The sequence below is a fragment of the Agelaius tricolor genome, unplaced genomic scaffold (genome assembly GCF_023055355.1).
Source record: "Agelaius tricolor isolate 1412-34295 unplaced genomic scaffold, bAgeTri1.0.p SCAF_5, whole genome shotgun sequence".
In the NCBI taxonomy this organism is placed as follows: domain Eukaryota; kingdom Metazoa; phylum Chordata; class Aves; order Passeriformes; family Icteridae; genus Agelaius; species Agelaius tricolor.
The window spans coordinates 28404293-28413505 of record NW_027269265.1 but is presented as its reverse complement, the minus strand read 5'-3'; positions in this window follow the sequence as shown (position 1 = coordinate 28413505).

Sequence of the window (9213 nt, the reverse complement as noted above, 5' to 3'; positions counted from 1 at the left end):
GTAAAATTTGTAGATTTGCTTAGAATAGAGAAAACACAGAACTGTCAGCATTTGATGAGAAGAGTGTCAAAAGAACTGAGGAGATGAAGAAAATATAATCTATACCTGAGTAGACCTTGTTACATTCCCTTCTAGAGTGTGCAAAGGATTGCAAAAGCTTAGTTAAGGTACTTGACCTAATTATACAGACCCCCTCAGTTTGTAAAGCTAAACAGGGGAAAAAAACTCCAGCCCATAAACAGAGGTGTATACATCTATGAGGCTCAGCAACAGTACTGCCTATCCCAGGGGCAGCTAGAATGAGGAAAGTGGCAGACATCCACAAAGGTGGGTCAGCAATTCTAAGGCAGAAGCCATCCCTTACTATTACTAGTAGTTCTTTAGTAACTACTCTGCTCCACTCTGTCATTCTTTAATTTGTTTTTGTTTCCCTTTGGCTGAAATGTAGCTTGCTTTTAGCAGTTTTGTTAAAGGAGTTGAAAAAACCTTGACTGTTTCTTTATTTCCAAACTTATTCCTAATGACTGCAACAAATTTGAGCAATGATAACCACAAATTTTTTGTTGGGATGCTCTCATTCTAGCATGAAGCAATTCTTACAATGCATCATTTTCAAACGTAGGTTTGGCATCCTGAAAAAGTCTTCAAGGAAGCCAGACTTTATTGTTTGCACCATTCCAAGGGCAATTTTTCTTTTTCCCCTCATCTACAGAAGAAACCTTTTAAAGGAGAAAGAGGAGCAGCTTCAGAGAAGACATGAGCTAAAGAGCTGACAGCATGAGTGAGCTCTGTGTGATAACAGCAGCAGCACTGGTGAAAATCCAGACTTTGAATCCTTCTAATATGTGTTGGGTATTGAATGTCAGATATAGTAAACTGGCCCTGAAAATGAGAGCTGGTATGTCCTCTACTCCTTTTTGACAGTTGTGAAATGGGTACATTGGGAAGAGGGAAGCAGGCAGCTGAGAAGCTCAGCCCTTCTGCAACACCATGGTCCAGTTGTCATGTTGGTCACCATAGAGAAGACAGATGAATGGCTGCACATTTTACATTGGTCTTCCAAATAAACCAGCTATCATCAAACCAGTAATAAACTCCTGTAAGTAAAAAAATGTAATGTACATTTATTCAGTTTGAAAAAGAAATATTTTCTAACTACTTGGAAAGTTTTCTGTCACTTTCAGTCAGCAGCTAAAAAGAACAAATAAATTTATCATGCAGATATTTTTATCTAAAGATAAAAAGAAAATCAAACCAGCAAATATCAGCTATTTTAATATGCCTGTTCTTTAAGATACTTTTCTCTTTCACTCAGTTAAACTTTTTTGGATGATCTGGAAAGATTCTGAGTGCTTTTGCCTTAAGAAGGTAAGGATTAATGTCTGCAGGAGCAGGGCACAAGTAAAAACCTTTTCATTAGAATATGCACATTGTAACTTCTGACTACAATCCAATTAGAGTGTTATTTTATTATTTTTATGTAAAGGAAGAAATAAATATAAATGTAAATACATAAAAGCATACATAAAATTATGTATATAAATAATACAAAAAATTAAAATAATGTAACAATGAACATATATAATCACATATACTTACCTTAAAAAAAAAATTAAATATCTGTAAGCTATTAAATATATATATATATATATAAATAATTGCCCACAAAGAGTATTTAAGAAACAGAGAAGTGTCTGGATGACTTGGCTCTCCTTTCACTTGAAAATCAGTTACTTTATTTAAAATGCTACACTTCTTTTTCAGAGCAATGGAAGGCTTTGCTGAGCCTTTTATAGGACACATGACATAGAGGCTATTTTTCTCAGGTCACGCTCAGAGGGATATCTGGATCCACTGGAGTCAAAGTACAAAGCACAAATACAAAAACACGCTTTTGCATCAACTACTTTCTCTTCTCTTTTTATCCTTCTTTATTCAGATGGAGCTGCTTGTTCAGTCTTCCAAGTTCAGTCATGCTGTTTGATTTTCCTTTTGAAGAAGAAAAAGACTCTGGTACCAGAATCACTGGAATTTTTTGTGTTGATGTAAATGAGGGTAGAAGGCAGCTTAAACATCCAGTCAGGGCATTTCCCTGAATAGGAGCAACTTGGGGTGACACAGAACTGCCAAAATGTAACAATTCCCTGCCCTTCATCTCTGACATGAAGAGTGGGCACAGTGAAGAGGACATGATCAAAGCATTCAGCCCTCATTGATCACCCACAGAAATCTGTGTTTAAAAAGAGGGATCCTGAGCCACCATATTTAATTTCAAGAACCAAGGTGAGTGTAAGACAGCTCTTTGGTGGTTTTTCTTATTTGACAAGATTTTACTTCTTTCTTAATAAATGTAAGGATTAACCTACAATGGCTACTAGCTAGAACCTCTTGATCATACTCACTGTACCCTCTTTGCATATCTCCTTTTGATTCTAAAATTCTTGCAATTTTAAAAAGTTTTTCCAAGTTTGGAGTGTTTGAAAAATGCATTTAATTTCATCAGTCATGGTCATGTCAGCTCTGCTTCCTTGTCATCATCTAACTATAAACACAAAAGGTCATGTACTTCATACAGAGTGGGACCAGGGTGGCTGTTCTATTCTTAGTAAAAAATTTAACATTACAACATTTCAAAAAGAAAAAATATCCATAAAAGCACATTAAAATACTGAGTAAATTCAATTTTATATATATTTTTCTTTAAATGTGTCACTCCACACATACTTGAAAAGAAACTCAAACACATTACATTACTTCACCACTCTCAGTATTGCCTTTGCAATCTTCATCAACATCTACAGCCTCCAAGTACAAACACAAGATCTCCCAAACATTCTCACTAAGAAAACTTAATTCCTCAGAGGGATTATGTTTGCATTGTCTGTTTCACCTGGAAAGTAGTCAGAAATGTGTGGATGGCTGGAACTATAGGGGGAAAAAAAAAAGTAGAGAATCTGTTATGCATTAAATATTGAGTTTGATTTTGTAAAGATAAGAACTACAGTTTTGTAGAGGAAGGAAGGAAGGAAGGAAGGAAGGAAGGAAGGAAGGAAGGAAGGAAGGAAGGAAGGAAGGAAGGAAGGATCAGCCACAGTTTTTCCTAGGAAATAATAGTCCATTTTCCTACCTCGTTCTATCTAGAGCACATGGTTGGGTACCTCATGGTTAGGTTTTAGATTAACCACAGCTTGCAGATTTTTGAACCCATTTGCAGACTTCTAACCAAGTATATTGTAGATGTTCATCAGTGGACTATTATTCCCACTTCTCTCGTTCTGGAATGTGCTCCATGACTGTAACAGCATGGACAATGAAAAAAAAGAGCTACTGGATTTTATCCTGTGCCTACTAAATATAACTCAAAAACGTTTTTGCTGTTGAAATCCATTGCCAATAAAAATTTGAGACTTTTAAATTCCTTCTAAAACTTTGTTTTGAAGTATTGTATTTGGGATGTTCTTATGCAAATAGTATACTAAAACTATCCAACAAGTTGTCTAACTATTGGAAAACACTGAATATCTGAAGGCAGCACAATATTTTCTGATCTTTGTCATATTTTGATCATATATTGTCATCTTTATCTTGCAGCAGTTGTTCACTCTTGAAGAACATATTGAATAGACAAATATTTCTGGGGATTTTTTCCTTGTTTGAGGCAAACAATCAAGAAGCTTCATTCCAGAAGCTTCATTTGTATTTGAGTTACCTAACAGTAATCTCAGAGAGTTCTTTGACAGCTGTAAAGGTGGAACATTTGCCTAACATTAGATATGAACGTGTCTGATTTCAGCCTGGACAGGGTAATTTTTTGCAGTAGTTGGGAGGGGGCATGGCCAGGCTCCAAGTGTTATTCTATACCACCTTATATCATTGCAGGTGTGGGAGGGAAGGGACTCTGGCTTCCACAGGGAAGGGTGTTCCTTCTGAGTAGAACAGCCTGGGATTTTATTTAATGTGTTAATTTTTTCTTTGCTTTATAGCTCTTGTTATCAATATTGTTGCTGTTACTCTTTTTTTTATGTCATTGCTTTTTCAAGTAAACAATTCTTATCTCAAGCCCTGATCCATGCTTTCTGTGTCTCCTGTCAGAGGTAGAGATGGGAGTGACAGGTGGTCTTTTAAGTGGGAGTGCTAAACTGGAGAATACCATTCCTAACCATGACTGTATTGCACACACTTTTTGAAGTTTGTAATAAGTAAGATTTTTGAAAATATTACTATCCTTGTTATTGAAGATTCTATTATTATTTATGTAGACCTGAACAACACATCAATTTGTTTGCATTTTAAAAATAGTTATTCCTTTAAATTAGAAATAAAAAACAAGCCAAAAACAGACCACTTGGCATTTCAAACTCATTTGTTATTTTATTTCTGTAATGTTTGCTGATTATGATAATTGATCACTCCAAAATTTCAAAGATATAATTAATTGGTAAAAGTTAGTTGCCTTTTATGTGAAATATTTTAATTAACAAAGAACATTTAAATAAATTACCATAATATTGAAGGTCACACAAATATTAACTGCAGTTGTGCTCACTGTTGCATAGTTACATATTTCTATATAAAGACAAAATTAATTTTATTAAAATGAGAATAATATATTTCTTTATTTGGAGTTTCACTTCAAGCACCCCATTCTCCTTGGCCTTTTAGCTAAGATTAAATCTAATGTCAGTTTAATACTATATATGGCACTGTAACTTAATTTACTTAGTACTTTGGCAAAGCTGAAGAAACAACATCATTAGGTCTTTCTTCTAATACTGTAACTATTCTTTTCTGCAAAATCAAGCAACTCTAACAGGAAAGTGACCTACCAAAAATTAACACAATGACTGCTGAAATCTATGTAGTGAATAACACTAACACAGATCTTTTTCTGCCATCATTTTCTTATAAAATTTGTGGGATTTCACCCAGTGCTTTCTTGGGCAACTGGTAATAAAACATCTTCAGGCAGACTAAAGAGAGAATTTTGTATTTTCCATTTCCCAGGTGGTGGCTGAGTTGTCACTGTTGGCAGCTGAAAAGATGTAAGGAGGATTACTTTCTTCTTCACTGTATATTTAAATGAAAACATAGTTGTTATAGTAGTTTGCATGGAGCTGAACCATCAAGTCAAACATCTTTTTAGAAAGATTTCTCTCATGAAATTTAGGAAAAGCATTTGTTTTAGAATTCCTAAATCAAAATGACAAAATGGTGTATAGTAAAAGAAAAGACTAGAGAGCTTTTTCGTCTAACATCTATTCTATGCATATTAAATAGTAGACTTCCAAATCAAGATTAGAATCAATTTCAACTGAAGTTGTGACCTTCTGTAGCTGAAGAAAAAAGTGTTAGGTTGATGACAAGATTAATGATATTTACATGGCAAATGACAGAACTAAAGCTAGAGTACTGATTAAAGATAATTAGTCAGTGTAATGCCATTTTGAACCTCTGCAAAATTGTATAAAATCAACAAATAGTCAGAATTTGGATATGTTCTGAATTCATAATCAGTAAGGACATATTTGTAAATATACTGTCATTTGTACTTATTTGGTTTTTTATGATGATCATTTTTTCTTCTGCTCTTTCAGTCAGTCCTGAGTGCTGCTATCAATTCTGCTATAGTTCTGCAGAGAAAATATTTATAAAAATCACCCTTGTATAATATATCCCCTTGAAAAAGTAAATCAAACTGTTCATCAACTCTAGAACAGATGAAACAACATTTTACATGCATTGGTAACTTGACTTTGAATTAATTTCCTATTCAAGGGGCTAGGTCTGATTGAAGCTTTTTCTCATGGTATCTGTGCTTCTTTTTGCTAGGGTGTCTGAAAACTTTTCTTCAGACAGGAAACTGACATGGTCTGCCTAATCTGCTAGGCCACATATTACCAAAAATTAATAATAACATCATTACCTTTGACTCTATAATCACCCTGCTAAAAAAATGTAGAAAATCCTTCATTAAGTTCAAAAGGAAAGGACTCATCCATAGAAAAAGTTAGTTTGTCTTTGCATAGTTTCCACAAGAAGTCAAGTTACAAAATAATGAGGAATCTTCAAAAGTATTTTCTGCTCTAATTTGATCATTTCCTTACAGAAATCAAAGGGAATTAACACATACCTAAACACACAAAGGCTTTGTAGCTGTGACAATGAAAGCATAAAAAAGTATCAAAATACGTAGAGGGAAAGTATTTTAATTGGGAAGCCATTTGTCTTGGAAAAAGACACATTTTCAGTCACATTAGCCTTCTGTGAAACACCTCCCTGGCTGTGCTTGCCAACAGATACACCAAGCATAAAGAGAAGGTGCCACACTAGCCATTCACACTTTGTGATCTGTTTCTGTGTCACTTCAATGTGTGCAAAACCTGTCATTCATACAAGGAGATTAATGGAAATCCTAGCTCTGTTATTCTTTCAGTCAAAGAGTTGTGCAGCTATTCTAAAGGTTTTGGACCTTTAGAATATTGGACTAATATGTTTCAAAAACCACAGTTTTACATATTATCCAGTGGAAATCTCAGCCTAAGGAGTGAACACTGCTTTGGAGGTAAACTGAATTTTCACCTGGCTCATTGCACACATCACCTTGATCTTTCAAATTCCTAATAGTGCCATAAAAGACATATTTAACTGTTTCTGATCAAAGAAAAAGAAAACATACTGTAATCCTTCACTGAATAGACATTCACAGGCTATAAAAATGATAAAAGAAGGCAGAATATTAAAAGCAAACTATTAAATTTTATTAATCTTCTGCAAATCAGACAGGCTTAACAGCAACAAGAAAAAAAGAAAACAGTCCTTAATACAAAACAAAGCCCTATATAATTTATACTTTGGAGTAAGTCTGTTTTGAACAGATGCCAAATAGAATTTACTCAAACTACAGAAACATCAACACAAATATTTAATGGAAGAAAATTCAATGCATTGTTAGCTCATTAGTCTCACAGGAAGTTAATGATTCTAGTAGCTGTATAATTAGAAATGGGAATTTGTGAGCATCTTTGTTAACCTCATATGATTTTACAAAATGAGACAAGAAAAGAAAATATAGAGAAAAATTTTGTCCCCAAAATTACTTTGTACAATATACAGAATAAGTTGCATCTGTAAAAATAAAAAGGATCTGTCTCTCATTTATAAAAGGCAGAGCTGCAAACCAAAATGCATTCTTAACCATTAAGTTAGAACTATTAAATCATGTAAATTACTACCTTCACATGAAACATTTCACTTTCAGTGATGTTAAACCAATAAAATCATACCTTCCTAGGCTGGAGAAAATGTGTATTGTATTTTCAATTTCACAGTAATAAGAGATTAGGCAGGAAAACATATCTTCATATCAGGAGATATGTCACTGCAGCTGTACCTTTCAAAGTCTCTTTAAAGCTGGCTTCCTTGATCTCTGTGAGGAGCAGAGACCTGAGAAGAATGGTATAGCTAAAGGGGCTTGATCTTGCAAGCTCTCCAAGCCTTGCTGTAAGAAGTGCAAAAAGTCAAATAATCACCACTGAAAACTTCTGATGGATTGTGAACTATTTTTTCATACTAGTAAGCAATTAGATGTCATGTTAGAGCCAGTGCTGGCTCCTGTTCAAGAAAACATCTGAGTATGTGCTGAGTTTGAAGTCAGTGGGGCTTAAGGATGCCCAGCAGGATTTCCCTGAACAGAGACAGACCCTTAATAAAAAAATGATTCTGAGTGAAAGGAGATTGACAATATTGTTTTATTGATTACTAATTTTGTAGAGTAAGAAACTTTCATAAACTGTGGGAAACCAGGACATTAGTGATCACGCAAATGCTCCTCTGGTAAATTTGAAAAACTGAGGAGAAAAAAAACACTTTTTATTATAGAGGGATAGATAAAATCTACACTACATACATTTACAGAGCTTACAGTGACTGTGTATATATATATATGCATACATAGGAGCCATTTTTAGAGTCTTTAGGCATCTCTACTGTCAACAGTAAATGTGCTCTTGATTGTGCTGCAGAAAATGGGAGTAAGGGCAGCTGTGCAGTGCAGCCTCTGAAAGAAATGCTTTCAAAGTTTCTGTTGAAAGCGCTGCTTCTCAAAGGCAGCTGCTCAATGCCTCATGCTGTATTCAAGGCACAGCCTCCTTGCTGGCCCATCACCCTGCTGCACCTGCTCCCCTCGGCTCACTTCACCTGAGCAGATTGTGACAAGAGTAACAAAGCGCTGCACTGCAGCTTCCTACAGAAAGCTCAGCGATGCTTTCCCTGCCTCCTGAGCTGTATCACTGCAGAGCCAAGCCTGCTTATACACTGTATTTGCTCAGAGCATCAGGTACTAGCTGTCTGTTTGCCTTCATTTCATTCCTCCCTGCTGCAATTTCTCTTTACGACTAAGTGACTCCTGTATGAGAAGTGCCTTGCTACTGCTCAGAATTTCAATACGGTGCCTGAGATCTTTCTTCCATTACAAGTCTCAGAGGATGGTATTATTCTCCCACTAATTTCAGACATCCTTACATTTGGCAAAAGTACTGCCAGGCAAATTACAAGTGTATTGGTAAATGAAAACATTTGTCATCAAGATCTATTGAAAGGTGTCCACAATATTCATTTGCTGCAGTCGCTTGACTTAGCACCCTGTGCCACCTCCATCAGATTTACATAAGATTAAGTCTAGCTTTCTCTTTTAAAATCCCTGCTTTTATTCAGGCTGTACAGCATCATCTCTGCACAGCACATACCAGGGGCTGGAATATTTACCCTGAGATTTCCAAACTAACAGTAATCTCTATCCTGTCATCTGATAATTCCTATTTCCCTTTTTGTTGTGTCCAGAATGATATTTATGTTGTTTAAACACACTACTTCCAAGTGTTCCAAAAAAAAGTATCAAATTAAATTAGAACAGCGGTCCCTAGAAATCTATAACTCATTATAAATAAAGTTTGAAACTCATAGTTTTGCTCTGTTTTTCATCACTTTTGATGCTTGAAGTTCTCTTTTCTAAATAATTTTCAAGATTTGATCTAAGGTAGGTTGTTGTTTGGTTTTTTTTGTCAGAAGGATTGAGTCCTTCAGAGCTGTTTTCCATTGTCTGGTTGTAATGCTAGTTCAACTCAAGCAATTAGAATGCAAGGACTGCAAAAGTTCAAAAACGAAGATGGTTTGCAAAGATTTAGCACATTTATTATTATTATAGGGACTGAAAAG